This window comes from Haliotis asinina, chromosome 1 (assembly GCF_037392515.1).
Source record: "Haliotis asinina isolate JCU_RB_2024 chromosome 1, JCU_Hal_asi_v2, whole genome shotgun sequence".
In the NCBI taxonomy this organism is placed as follows: Eukaryota; Metazoa; Mollusca; class Gastropoda; order Lepetellida; family Haliotidae; genus Haliotis; species Haliotis asinina.
The window spans coordinates 77,602,462-77,614,734 of NC_090280.1; positions in this window are offsets into that span (position 1 = coordinate 77,602,462).

Below are 12,273 nucleotides of genomic sequence, written 5' to 3' on the forward strand. Positions count from 1 at the left end.
CTACAAGATAATCCCAGCTACGCCATCATATCGTCCGTGGGAAGACGGCGTCTCTGTGACAGTTATCAGCGATTGTCTGACATTCTTCACTTCTTGTTATGGCTTGTCATGAATGACAGTTACACATAAGTGAAACACTTGTGACAGGAAAGGTATCTTATCATGTCCCCACTACCTACCCTCTACCCCCACGGGTATCTGCACGCCATCAGTGACTTTGAACTCCATGTTGTTTGGTATTGTTCTAAACTGGATGCAATCATAATTGCATGCCGAATTTTCTGTTGTGACGGAAAGCTATAGCCTACCAGCAGCTCATACACTACTAAAAGCTACATGTCGTTTTGTAAGGTAGAATAGACCTTCAGCAACCCATGCGTGCCAGAAAAGGCGACTATCGGGATCAGGTGGTCAGGCTCGCTGACTTGGTTGACACATGCCATTGGTTCCCAATTGCGCAGATCGATGCTCATGTTGTTGATCACTGGATTGTCTGGTCCAGACTCGATTATTGACAGACCACCGCCATATAGCTGGAGTATTGCTGAGTGCGGCGTAAAACTAAACTCACCCATGTCAAGGTCAAAGTGAGTCTTCAAATATTTGTGTTTTGAATAATGTGAAGTGAATGAGTGAAATTAGTTTAACACCTCACTCAGACATATTCCAGCTATATGGTGGCGGTCTGTAAATAATCGAGTCTGGACCAGACAATCCAGTTACCAACACCATGAACCATTTACGCAACTGGGAAAGTCAGCGAGCCTGTCCACTTGATTCCGTGAGTCGCATCTCGATTATTGACAGATCGCCGCCATGTAGCTGGAGTACTGCTGAGTGCGGCGTAAAACTAAAATCACCCAAGTCAAGGTCAAAGTGAGTCTTGAAATATTTGTGTTTTTGAAAATGTATCTAAGCAGTATTCATCTGACATTGACAAGGTATTTCTTGAACAATGGTTTCCTGATCCGCCCGGCCGTCTGTCGTTTGATTGGTCATAGGTCACTCAAAGGCGCCACCTTCTTGTCGGGTTTGTTACTCAAATTAGCATCATAACGAATATTGATAAGACTTAGTCAAACATATGTTATTTGGGATTGCACCAACCTTAGTACAGTTATGCTTGAAACACTACGAGTCTTAACGACTGTCTCTGGCATCCATATGAAATGGGCGGTGTGGAGTAGCCAAGTGGTTAAGGTGCTCGCTCACTGTGAAGACTTGGGTTCCGTTCCCCACATGGATACAACCCGTGAATCCCATTTTCGGTGTAAACCCCCATGAGATAAAACACTGTTGTGTGGGTCTAGCTGGAAATGTAAACACTCAGCAGAGGAAACGCCTTATGGACCTTTGGCAGACTTTTCCCTTGCCTCATGTTTATATTTCCGACCGAACCCACTGAGGCGTGATTTATCCTTCATATCAAAACGTGTGCAACCAAGGGACGGCCTATCGTAATGTCTTGTGGTGTTTCTTTATCATTATTATCAAGCATGTACACTCAAATGTAATGTCATTCGGCGAATATGCTGAAGCATGTGTTTTCAATGTGCACATCACATTTAATCACTCGGCTAACACCGGCTGTCGAACCACAGAAGTCATCCTCAATACATAACTGCATTTGGGCGATGAGGTACTCTAATTCCCATGGCACAGGGATTTGTAACGCTGAAAACTGCCACCAAGGTATATACTGTCACTAACGGAGTGTTAGCACTACATCCTTTTATATACTACTAAGGCCTCGTTAGTGACAGTATATACCTTGATGGCAGTTTTAACGTTAGAAACCCCTGTGGGTTAAAATTAAGGCGGTTGGTGTACCCAGCTGTGCTATTGCGGCAGCAAACAATACCCCTTCACGGCATGAAACTTGAGATTATGTATAGCTCTTCTATCTTTTCCACTTCGGGATACACGAGCACTCGTTTTTTCCTACTGATTGATAAGATACACGTGTGAGACGATTGTACCAGCACTCTATTTATACCACGCCGCTTATCAAAACTACATCATTAAAAACTCTGTCATCACGATATTTTGGTGTGTTGTTTTCGTACATAAACGTGGCGGGTTACAGTTTGTCCTTCGGAAATAGGCACATGGTTGGTGAAATCAAAGCCAGTGGGCCCTAGAGCGTCTTGAAAAAAACCCAACAAAACAACATGGACACCATAGATAGTTTAGATTACCAGTGTGAGGAGGCAATCACATCCAGGTGCTGACGTGATCATTTGAACACTGTGTGTTATTTCGTGATTCCAAATAGTTCTACAAGATCAGGAATGAGTTTATAGATTTACGCCGCTTTTAGAAATATTCCACCAGGTGGGGGACTCCAAAAATGGGTTTCTCACCTATATGGGGAATCGAACCCAGGTCTTCGGCGTGCAGGGGGAACCACAAGTTTGCTTCACCGCCCTTATACAAGAGCAGTGATAGCAGCAGTATAGACCATGATGGTAACATTCTTGAGTGAGTGAGTGAGTTCAGTTTTACTCCGCACACGCAATATTCCAGCTATATGGTGGCAGACTGTAAATAATCGACTCCGGACCAGACAATCCAGTGATCAACAACATGAACATCGATCAGCGCAACTGAGAACCAATGGCATGTGTCAACCAAGTCAGAGTGCTGGACCACCCGATCCCATTAGTCGCCTCTTACGAAGGGTTAGTGAAGATCAATTCTAACCCGGATCTTCACGGGTATGGTAATATTCACCTCTAAGCAACAGTTATTCAGCTTTTCAGCTTGGTAGAAAGTGTCTCACGGAGAGTCTCACATATATAATGACGGTCTTCTTATGGTTTGAGATGTGATATAAGATGGCAGGCAACCATTGTGGCCATCTAAAAGACGTTGAAAACAAAGGAGTTCGACAATTCTACACCAAGACACACTAAGCGTCAATGGAGATGCCTGTAAGACCATAGCACAAGCTTTAGTCAGGTGAACGTTGTACTTAAGAATATTTCGCTCATATGACGACGTGCGTGTGTGCGTGTGCGTGTGCGTGTGCGTGTGCGTGTGTGAGTGTCTACTTGTAATAGCCCAGTGATAAGCTGGTTTTATAGTGCTAGTTCACTGAGATACCATGCAGCAGTTACCCCACTCATTCATATTATATACTGACTCCGAACCGACCAGTCCTTGTACACCACAGTGGGTACAAGTTTTGAAGTCGCACAAGTCTAAAAGTAGCGCTAATCTAACTATGACACACCACTGTACGTCACTGCATACAGTGAATTACATTGTTACATAACAGAAAAACACAATGTCAGATAAGATATGTGACAACACGTAAATAGCAACAGTCTGTTTATACTACAGAGCTTATCAGAAATATATTGCATATATAAGTTCGACTTCAAGAAAAAAAATCTGTCATTGTTAATTTTAGATATACATGGCTACGAATATTCTATTACTCGAAAGGATACCATGTGACAGATACCACTCGATCTCCGCTTCCCTTGAGAAAACGACAGGAACATGTTATCCAACATAATTGATTGCTACTGTGAAGTGAATGAGTGAAATTAGTTTAACGCCTCACTCAGAAATATTCCAGCTATATGGCGGCGATCTATAAATAAGCGTGTTTGGACCAGACAATCCAGTTACCAGTACCATGAACCAACCAATCACCAACTGGGAAAGTTAGCGAGCCTGACCACTCGATTCCGTGAGTCGCATCTTACGACAAGCCTCGTTAACTTAAGTTCAGTTCTATGCCGGATGTTCTCGGCTCACTTGTGTGAAAAAGAGCATGGTGAATCTTATCCGAGGTCGTTGTGGGTGTATATTCCTTCCAGATTGCAAGTACATTGTTACCAAACCTGAATGTTTTTCTATTTTGTTTTGTTTTTCTCAGTTATGATGTTAATCGCAACAACGCCAACGTTCTGCCCTGGCCTTCTGATATGAACACCTATGGGATCACCTCCATCGCCGTATCAGACAACGACAACCACCTCCACAAAGACGTCGGCAGTTGATTCAAGGACTAAGGGGGTATTGGCAGAGAATCCCCAACGACGTCATCACACGGCTGACGTCATGAATGCACAGACACGTGTTTGCATGCACACAGGTCAAAGAAGGACATGTCCGTTATTGACAATATCCGTTATTGCTTTTTGACCAGTCAGAAGGGATATGAAAGTGTACAGTCTGTATCTTTGCTCTAAGTAAATTCTAAATTTCACCCTTCTGTAAATTGCGCGTCAATACATGATGCTAGGTTCAAATAAATCTTGAGTAAATTTTGTAATGTGGTTGAAATCCATCTATCTTAATATTACAATAGCTTGTAGTGACATGGGGCTGAAATTCTGCACACAGTCAGTACTTTGTCGGGTATCAAGTTTGTTTTTGACGTGAGTATATATAATCATGGGCATCTTCATGGTGTTACGGCTTGAAAAGAAGTAAATTTCTCTTCTTTTCTTTTCTCTTCTCTTCATCGTTTCCTCACATATCGCATGAATGATAATCCTTTCTTAAAGCTTGAATAATACAGTAGTAGATGTGTTTATCAGTAATTATAAAAAATACCATCGACAAGTATCTTTCCATGCAGCCAGCACAGACTTTGCAGTTAGATAAGCAATATCAATTACAATGGTAACCATTGACAACAAACATATAAACATTTGGCATGAAATGCATTAAACGGTGTCTGCACTTTTTCCGTAATGAACACAGGGATTAAACAGAAAGGCAGTTTCTGGAATGAGAATTCGCTTTTACCATCCTAAATGGATTTTCAACACAGGAATGATTCTCTTTTTCCTGGAATGGCATTGTGGAAAAGCTTGGTTTAACGTTTGAGTTCCTTCATAAATTAATGAAAGGAGTATGAAAAACTAACACAAGCACTATACGCATCGTCAGCCAAAAACAAAAACAAACAACGAACGAACAACAACAACCCCCCCCCCCAAAAAAAAACAACAAAAAACAAAAAACAAACAACAACAACAAAAAAAAAAACAAAAAACAAAACAAAAAAAAAAAAACAAAAAAAAAACAAACAAACAAAAAAACTAACAAACAAATATTTATTACAGCCTTAGGTATAATACTTTTAAACGAATGTGTATATGCAAAACTTCTATCTTCTAACAGGGCAAGGGGTGGTGGGGTAGCCAAATGGTTAAAGCGTTCGTTCGTCAAGGGCCGAGTTTGATTCCTCATATGGGTGCAATGTTTGAAGCCCATTTGTGCTGTGCCCCGTTGTGATGTTGCTAAAATGCTCAACTCACTCCCTTTAGCAGCGTAAAAGTACTAAAACATCTGGCATATTTCATAACTCACGTATTGCACCTGAAAACCTCTGAAAGTATAAACAGTTTACATTTTATGTTTTTTCACGGTTTCCTTTGTTCATAGTGAGTACACTTGTATAAACTTTGCCACGAACGAGGCTGTGATATTTGTCTATATCAACTGTGTCATTTTTGACAGACTTGCACGTTTATGGTTTATGGATTTAAAACAAGGAAATCTCCTTGTATGCGACAGTAAGACGAGGATAGGATCATGAACCACCGTCAAACGGTGACGGCATCAGGTACCGTCGGAAGGGAGCGTATGCTGTCGAAAGGTGGCACCCGAAATAAACACGTGGTGAAGGAAATGTACATCTGTAATGAGTCAGCCAGTTAGTATGCTTTAAACCGCTTTTACCAGAAATGGGCTCCCCACATTGTACCCATGTGAGGAATCGAACTAGGGTCTTCTGCGTGATGAGCGAACGCTTTCACCACTTGGCTAACCCGCGTCCCGCCTGCAAAGAACTACGGTTAGTTATGACCTAAAACTGGAGGACCATCAGTGTTTGTTGTAAAAGTATATAACGCAGGAAGGGTGCTGTTGTCTTTTCCAAAAACATGAACCCGTGAAGGTCCAGGTTAGAACTGGTCTTCCGTAATCCATGCTTGTCGAAAAAGGCGATTAACGGGATTGGGTGGTCAGGCTCGCTGACTTGGCTGACACTTGTCATCGTATCCCCATTGCGTATATCGATGTTCATGCTGTTGATCACTGGACTGTCTGGTTCAGACACGATTATTTACAGACCGCCGCCATATACTGGAGTGTGGCCTAAAACTAAACTCACTCACTCTTAAACACAGGATTGTAATACACATGCTTCGTCCTTATGGATGGATTAAATAATTCATAGTTTATAGATTTAATACAGTAAGCTTGCTATCAAGATGTGCCCATGCTCAGATATTTATACCTGTGTTTACCTGAGAAAGATAGGGTTTAGTAAAATACAGTATCTACAAAGAAGGGTCTCGAATCTTCATGCAATCTAAGGATATTCTAAATGTATTTAGTCCTCAATAATGTTGTTATAAAACTGATTTGACGCGAGAGGTTCCTTTCCACATTCAATCATTAAAATCAGATGTTCCCAGATGCATTTTCTTGTTTTCTGAAAGTAAAATGACTCCGTTTATGTGATCTCTGTATCAAGTATTAGTTTTTACTGATACGTTTGACCAATTGCTAATATTTCTGATCAAAACTGGCCCTTGGATCTCTTACAACCAACTACTGTATAGTGTTAACATATAAGAAATGGATACACAATCAAAATATAAAAACAAATAAGAACCAAAAATGTCCAATAGTCCATCCCCGTACAATTTCATGCAAATTTACAAATACAAAATTCATACGAACTTAATTATGCAACACAACAACAACAACAACAACCTTCATTGTGACAGGCTCAGTGATAACAGGCTATACCCGGATCTGCTAATCACGTCTGCGATTCTACCCCTTTTCGGTCTTCACAAAGTACATAGTCTGAGGGCTTTTCCAGTGTTATTCTATCATGCGGACTTAAATTCCAGTCATTAATCTCATTTCCGTTCGTTAATGCATCTGCAGCGAGCCTAACGATCTTCTCAAAGAGAAACAGAGGACCTTAGTTTACACATACTAGACAGAAAAACAAACGAAACTTCTTTTTTGTCAAGTTTGTACATAGATGACATAAACAAGAACGTCGATTACTTTTATGATATTTCATTTTTTCGAAACTTGCGTTTCTTTTGCTATTCAGTATATTTACCCCTGCCTCCGGAAAGTAAACATGTGGTATGGGCAGAGCCCCATGTGCCAGTGGCCCGCAAACCTTTCCCTTGCCTCGTGTTTACATTTCCAACTGAATCCACGGAAACGTGTTTTATCCTTCCAATTGTGTAATAGAACCGAGTGTCTAATATCAAAGTGTGGGTCTATTTATCTGACACGTCCACCAAAATAATGCCGTCCGGTGACACCTTGGATGAAGCGGCAGGTGGGAGGTGGTTGTGCACGGCACTTTTAATCATCACATCTGTCACAGGTAATGCACACCTGGCTCTAGGGGGATGAGGTAGCCTAATTGTTAAAGCAGTTGGTCGCAAGTTATTGTGTCATCCAGTATGCTATTGGGGCGGCAAACAATACACACTTGGCATAAAGCTTTACTGTATCTACTTTAACGACAGTAATGTGAATGTAATTGACATGAATACCATTTTGTTTGAATTTGCCTAAAACATACTGTACATCGAAAAAAACCCAGCTTATTACACCCTATTTTTTAAATAAAACCAAATATGTTGAACTTTTTACAATTATTAACACACGAAAAGATAGCATTGCAAAATCATGTAAAGTTAAGCATGTAAGTACCAAAATGATTTGTCCAGCCTCCTTTTGTAAATGTAAAATGTTTGGATATTTCAATGGATAACCACGTTTTATCCAGTATACAGTGCAAAATGATGGCAAGGAGCACATGGCCCAAGTCTTTACTGAATCATTCAATCGATCGATCGATCATCAACCAGTCACCAATCGATCATCAATAATCAATCAATCAAATCGATGAGGGGTATGGTATGTATCAAAACCTTAGGAAAACTCAAGATTCCATCGGGAAGACCAACAACTCAATAGGCTGAATCATATTTTTAAACATACTAAGTAACATTACATAAAAAAGTAACCCATCCATGATATCTCCAGGGTATACGTTCCGATAAGTCTGCACTATACCCTGTATGCATCAACGGCTCTTTCAGGGAACCCTACATGTTTTGTTTAATGGGTAAGATAATTTAAGAAGCGAAAGTGAGTTGTAACTTCCCAGCGTAGACACCTGATTGGATAAAAAAAGCCAGCCAAGCCAGGTAATACATTTATAGGGCCGTAGATGCATCCAGGGTCTAGTGGAGATTCATAGGTACGTACACCGTGGAGGTATCGAAGATTAAAGTAACTATCAAAAAAAAATTGCATACAAGAAAAGACACCGGAAAAAAGATTATTTATGTTATGATTATTTAGTTTGCGGACTCACAAACGCATGCTTTCCCCGGTGATGAATAACCGGTAGCAACATCCTATTTATGATGGATATTCTGTTCCTTGTGTAAGTATTTACTAATAAAACTGTGCGAAATAGTTTCAAAATTTTGCTAGTCAGTCGGACTAGCTATACCTGAATGTTACCATCCCACAAAATAATTTAGTAGTCCGAAATTTGAATGCAGAAGCTGGGCAAAAGATTACCAATATACAATACATGTATAACGAACTACAAGGGACCACTGAAATTAGTTCGTTATATCCGTAGTTCGCTATTCGCGAAAATCCATTGAAAGAACAGTAAAACACACTATACAATACAACACATTCGTACTCAGTTTATTCGTACATTCATTCATATTACGTTCTTTTCACTACAAAGTCAGTAATCTCACACAGGTCACTCGTCACTACGCACTCGTCATTGAATATATCGTATTTTAAAAGTGTCACGAGTATCAAAAGCTTCTGTTCACATTTCTGATATGTGTGGGAGGCATGTACACAGGCCTTTTGAGGGGATGTACTTGTCGTTTTCTATTAAATCGCCAAAGACCGAGTTGCTGTGCCGGAAGTATACAAAACTAGCTCGTCAGCGACGGACTTTACGGCCTCCGGCAATCTGATTGGTTAATAATGCAAACTACAACTTCACATGGGTGTAAAAACTGGAGTGTGTTTTGACGTCTAACTTATTGGTCAGATTTCAAAGTGAGCGCCGCTAATTGACAGTGATTGAATTTGCTCAATTGACTATTCACACAATTAATTAGTGTTAAATGGAACTGCCGAGGATTTCAAAGTGAGCATCGCTAACTGGCAATGACGCTGATTGAGTTCGCTCAGTTCGTTATTCACACCGTTAATTAGTGTTACCTGGGACGCGCGGGGATTGCAAATCAGTTCGCTATAGCCGGTAAGTTGGTTATAGAGAATTCGTTATTCACGATGTTTTTTTATATGATAACATATAGTGGTTTATTCGGGACTTGTAAAACAGTTCGCTATAGCCGTCAGTTCGTTATATCCGTGTTCGTTATAAAAGCATTCTACCTGAATGTTACTATCCCACAAAATAATTTAGTAGTCCGAAATTTGAATGCAGAGGCTGGGCAAAAGATTACCAGTATAGATGAGAATAAGATATTGTCAGCATGACAAGGGTTTCAACATATAGGTGCGATGTAGCTAAAATGATAAACATTTTAATCAGGTCCTAAACTTACATGATTTTAAGTTACCAACTCAGAGAGAGTGATATACTTACAAAATGACCCTATGGAAATTCATAAGTCACTCAGTGACTGTAGAGATTTACTGACCCGACTGGGTTTTTACTAGCCACGGGCCAGCGGACCATTGGCTGTTTCGCACACTGATTATTAGTAACCCTGTCTTCGAGACATTTCATTGTGCTGTTACTGTAAACAAAAATAATGGTCTATTCTTAGGCACATAAAATTGATGGAGTTAAACACCACTGGATCCTCAACACCTGAAAGAAACCGATGTAAAACCGATGTTCCATTGCCAGTATGATATTTTCAACTGTTACTTGTACGACAGAAGGTTACATTGGTCACTGACGTGACAACCAGACATGGTGTGCACAATTACAGCAATCATCATGTGAAAACAGTGTGATGTGAGTTGATTCTAAATTTGACACTAAAATCTTAATTTGGAAACAGTCCATACGAGAACTAGATGTGAAATCAACAAACAACGAGATATGACGTAATAATTGTTTGACACTGACACATACGAATACAAATCAATACAGAGATATCAATCACTGTAGCAGCACAAATAATGAGTGAGTTTAATTTCACGACGCATTCAGCAATATTCTTGTTGCATGGCGGCGGTCTGTATTTAATCAACTCGGGACCAGACAATCCAGTGATGAACAGCATGAGCATCGATTACGCAGCTGGGATGACGTGTCGACGGATACACATCCATAACGATGCACTTGAACAAACGGTTTATTTGTGTCGCTTACGATACGTATTATATTTATGCTAATATTTACAGACCGCAGCCATAAAGCTGGAATATTGCCGACTGAGCTAAACATCAAACAAACAACAATGGCACTCCTTGTCATATGCTTTCCAAGTGTATGGCAATGTCAGTTCAATATCACAATGACATCTTAAATCCTTTGAATAAACCATACAAAGCAACATGCAAAACGTGACAATATGTCACCGTTAAGGAAATTCGCATAAATTAACTGCTTCAAAATATATACATTTACTTCATAGAGTATTCCCACAGTGATGTCTATCATCGGACTGACATAAAAGCCACAAAACAAACATCAACAATCAATTTCTGTCATCTGAGCTTGTCAAGTATGTCAGCCACATATATAGTAATGTCGGCTGTCTATAAATATGCACGCCTTTTGTCTTGTAACAGAAAAAAAATTAACCTTATATATATCATAGTTCACGTATTACATCTAAAAGTATAATCAGCTTGGCACATATTTCATGTTTTGCAAATACTTCTTTTGTGTGTTACATGAACACACCAGTTTGAACTTTTCAGTTGGCGCCTTGGGTATATTTGTCTATATAAAGTGTCATATACGATGCTCGTGCATCAGATTTTATGTATTAAAAAGCTCTGAACCTTCAGAAATTGTAACTGTACTCCGACTAGATCACAGGTCTGGGTTCATGAATGTGTATCAGTTGTTCTTGAAATGCGAGCGTATCCTGTCCTACAGGTGACACCTTTCAAAAACATATGAACAAGGTAAAAGAATGGATTCCTGCGAAACAAAGTGGAACATAAATATGACATATGTTGCATTTGACCACTTTCTAAATGGCATCGTGTAATCAAAGTGGAACAGATGTTAAGAAGGGCAATTGCTTCGAACATAAGCTGTGGTCAGTGACCCTTTGCTTGAATTTAACGAACAGAACAAATGGACAGTTTATTTAATGGGGAATGATGTGCTCAGTTGTCTTCAGGCCATTTTTAGTCAAGACTGGACAGATAATATACCTACCATGTTTCATAAAGTCTCACCTCATTACATAAGACAAATGTGAGTGGCTGAGTGAGTGAGTTTAGTTTCACGCAGAAATCAGCAACATCCCAGCGCTATCACGGCGGGGGGCATCAGAAATGGTCTTCACACAATGTACCCATGTTGGGAATCGAACCCGGGTCTTAAGCGTGATAAACGAACGCTTTAACCACGAGGCTAATTGACCATCCGCAGACGAAATATGACTGACTGCAAAAAGATGTGATTATCCCGTCTTATTTGCAACAAATTTACTAAATGCGTACATACATACGTACACTTTTTGTGAACACCTGGCGTCATTGACTTTTCAGTATTTTTTTTCCATGTAAATTACCAGGTACCCGTTCACAGCTGTGTGGACTGAGACACATAGTCACAGTACTTTGTCCAAGTTTTACTGCACGTTGCTGTACCTGCATTCATGTGGCCACCATCTGGTCATGTACCAACGGATTCGTGGGTTCTTTTAAGTGCACATGCATTGTATTGCATAATTTCATGTATAAGACAATTCATTGTTTTAATTCATGTGTTTTTTTAATAAAGTTAACTTGCTAATAAGACTTGAACTTGCGAAGATTTAAAAAACTAAATATACATTTGTTTAAATCTGAAAGGTCATATAAAATTCGTACCTACAAATGAATGTCTCTACATGAGAGGTGATTTTAGAAAATGTAATTAATCTTCTATTATTCAAGTAATAAACTCCTAACAACTCTGTGGACAATTTCAGTCCAAACGTGGTAGCATCGATAAACATGCACCTAATGGACAAAGTCAATTATTAATATCGACAAAGACCATCAGACGAACAGGTGTCG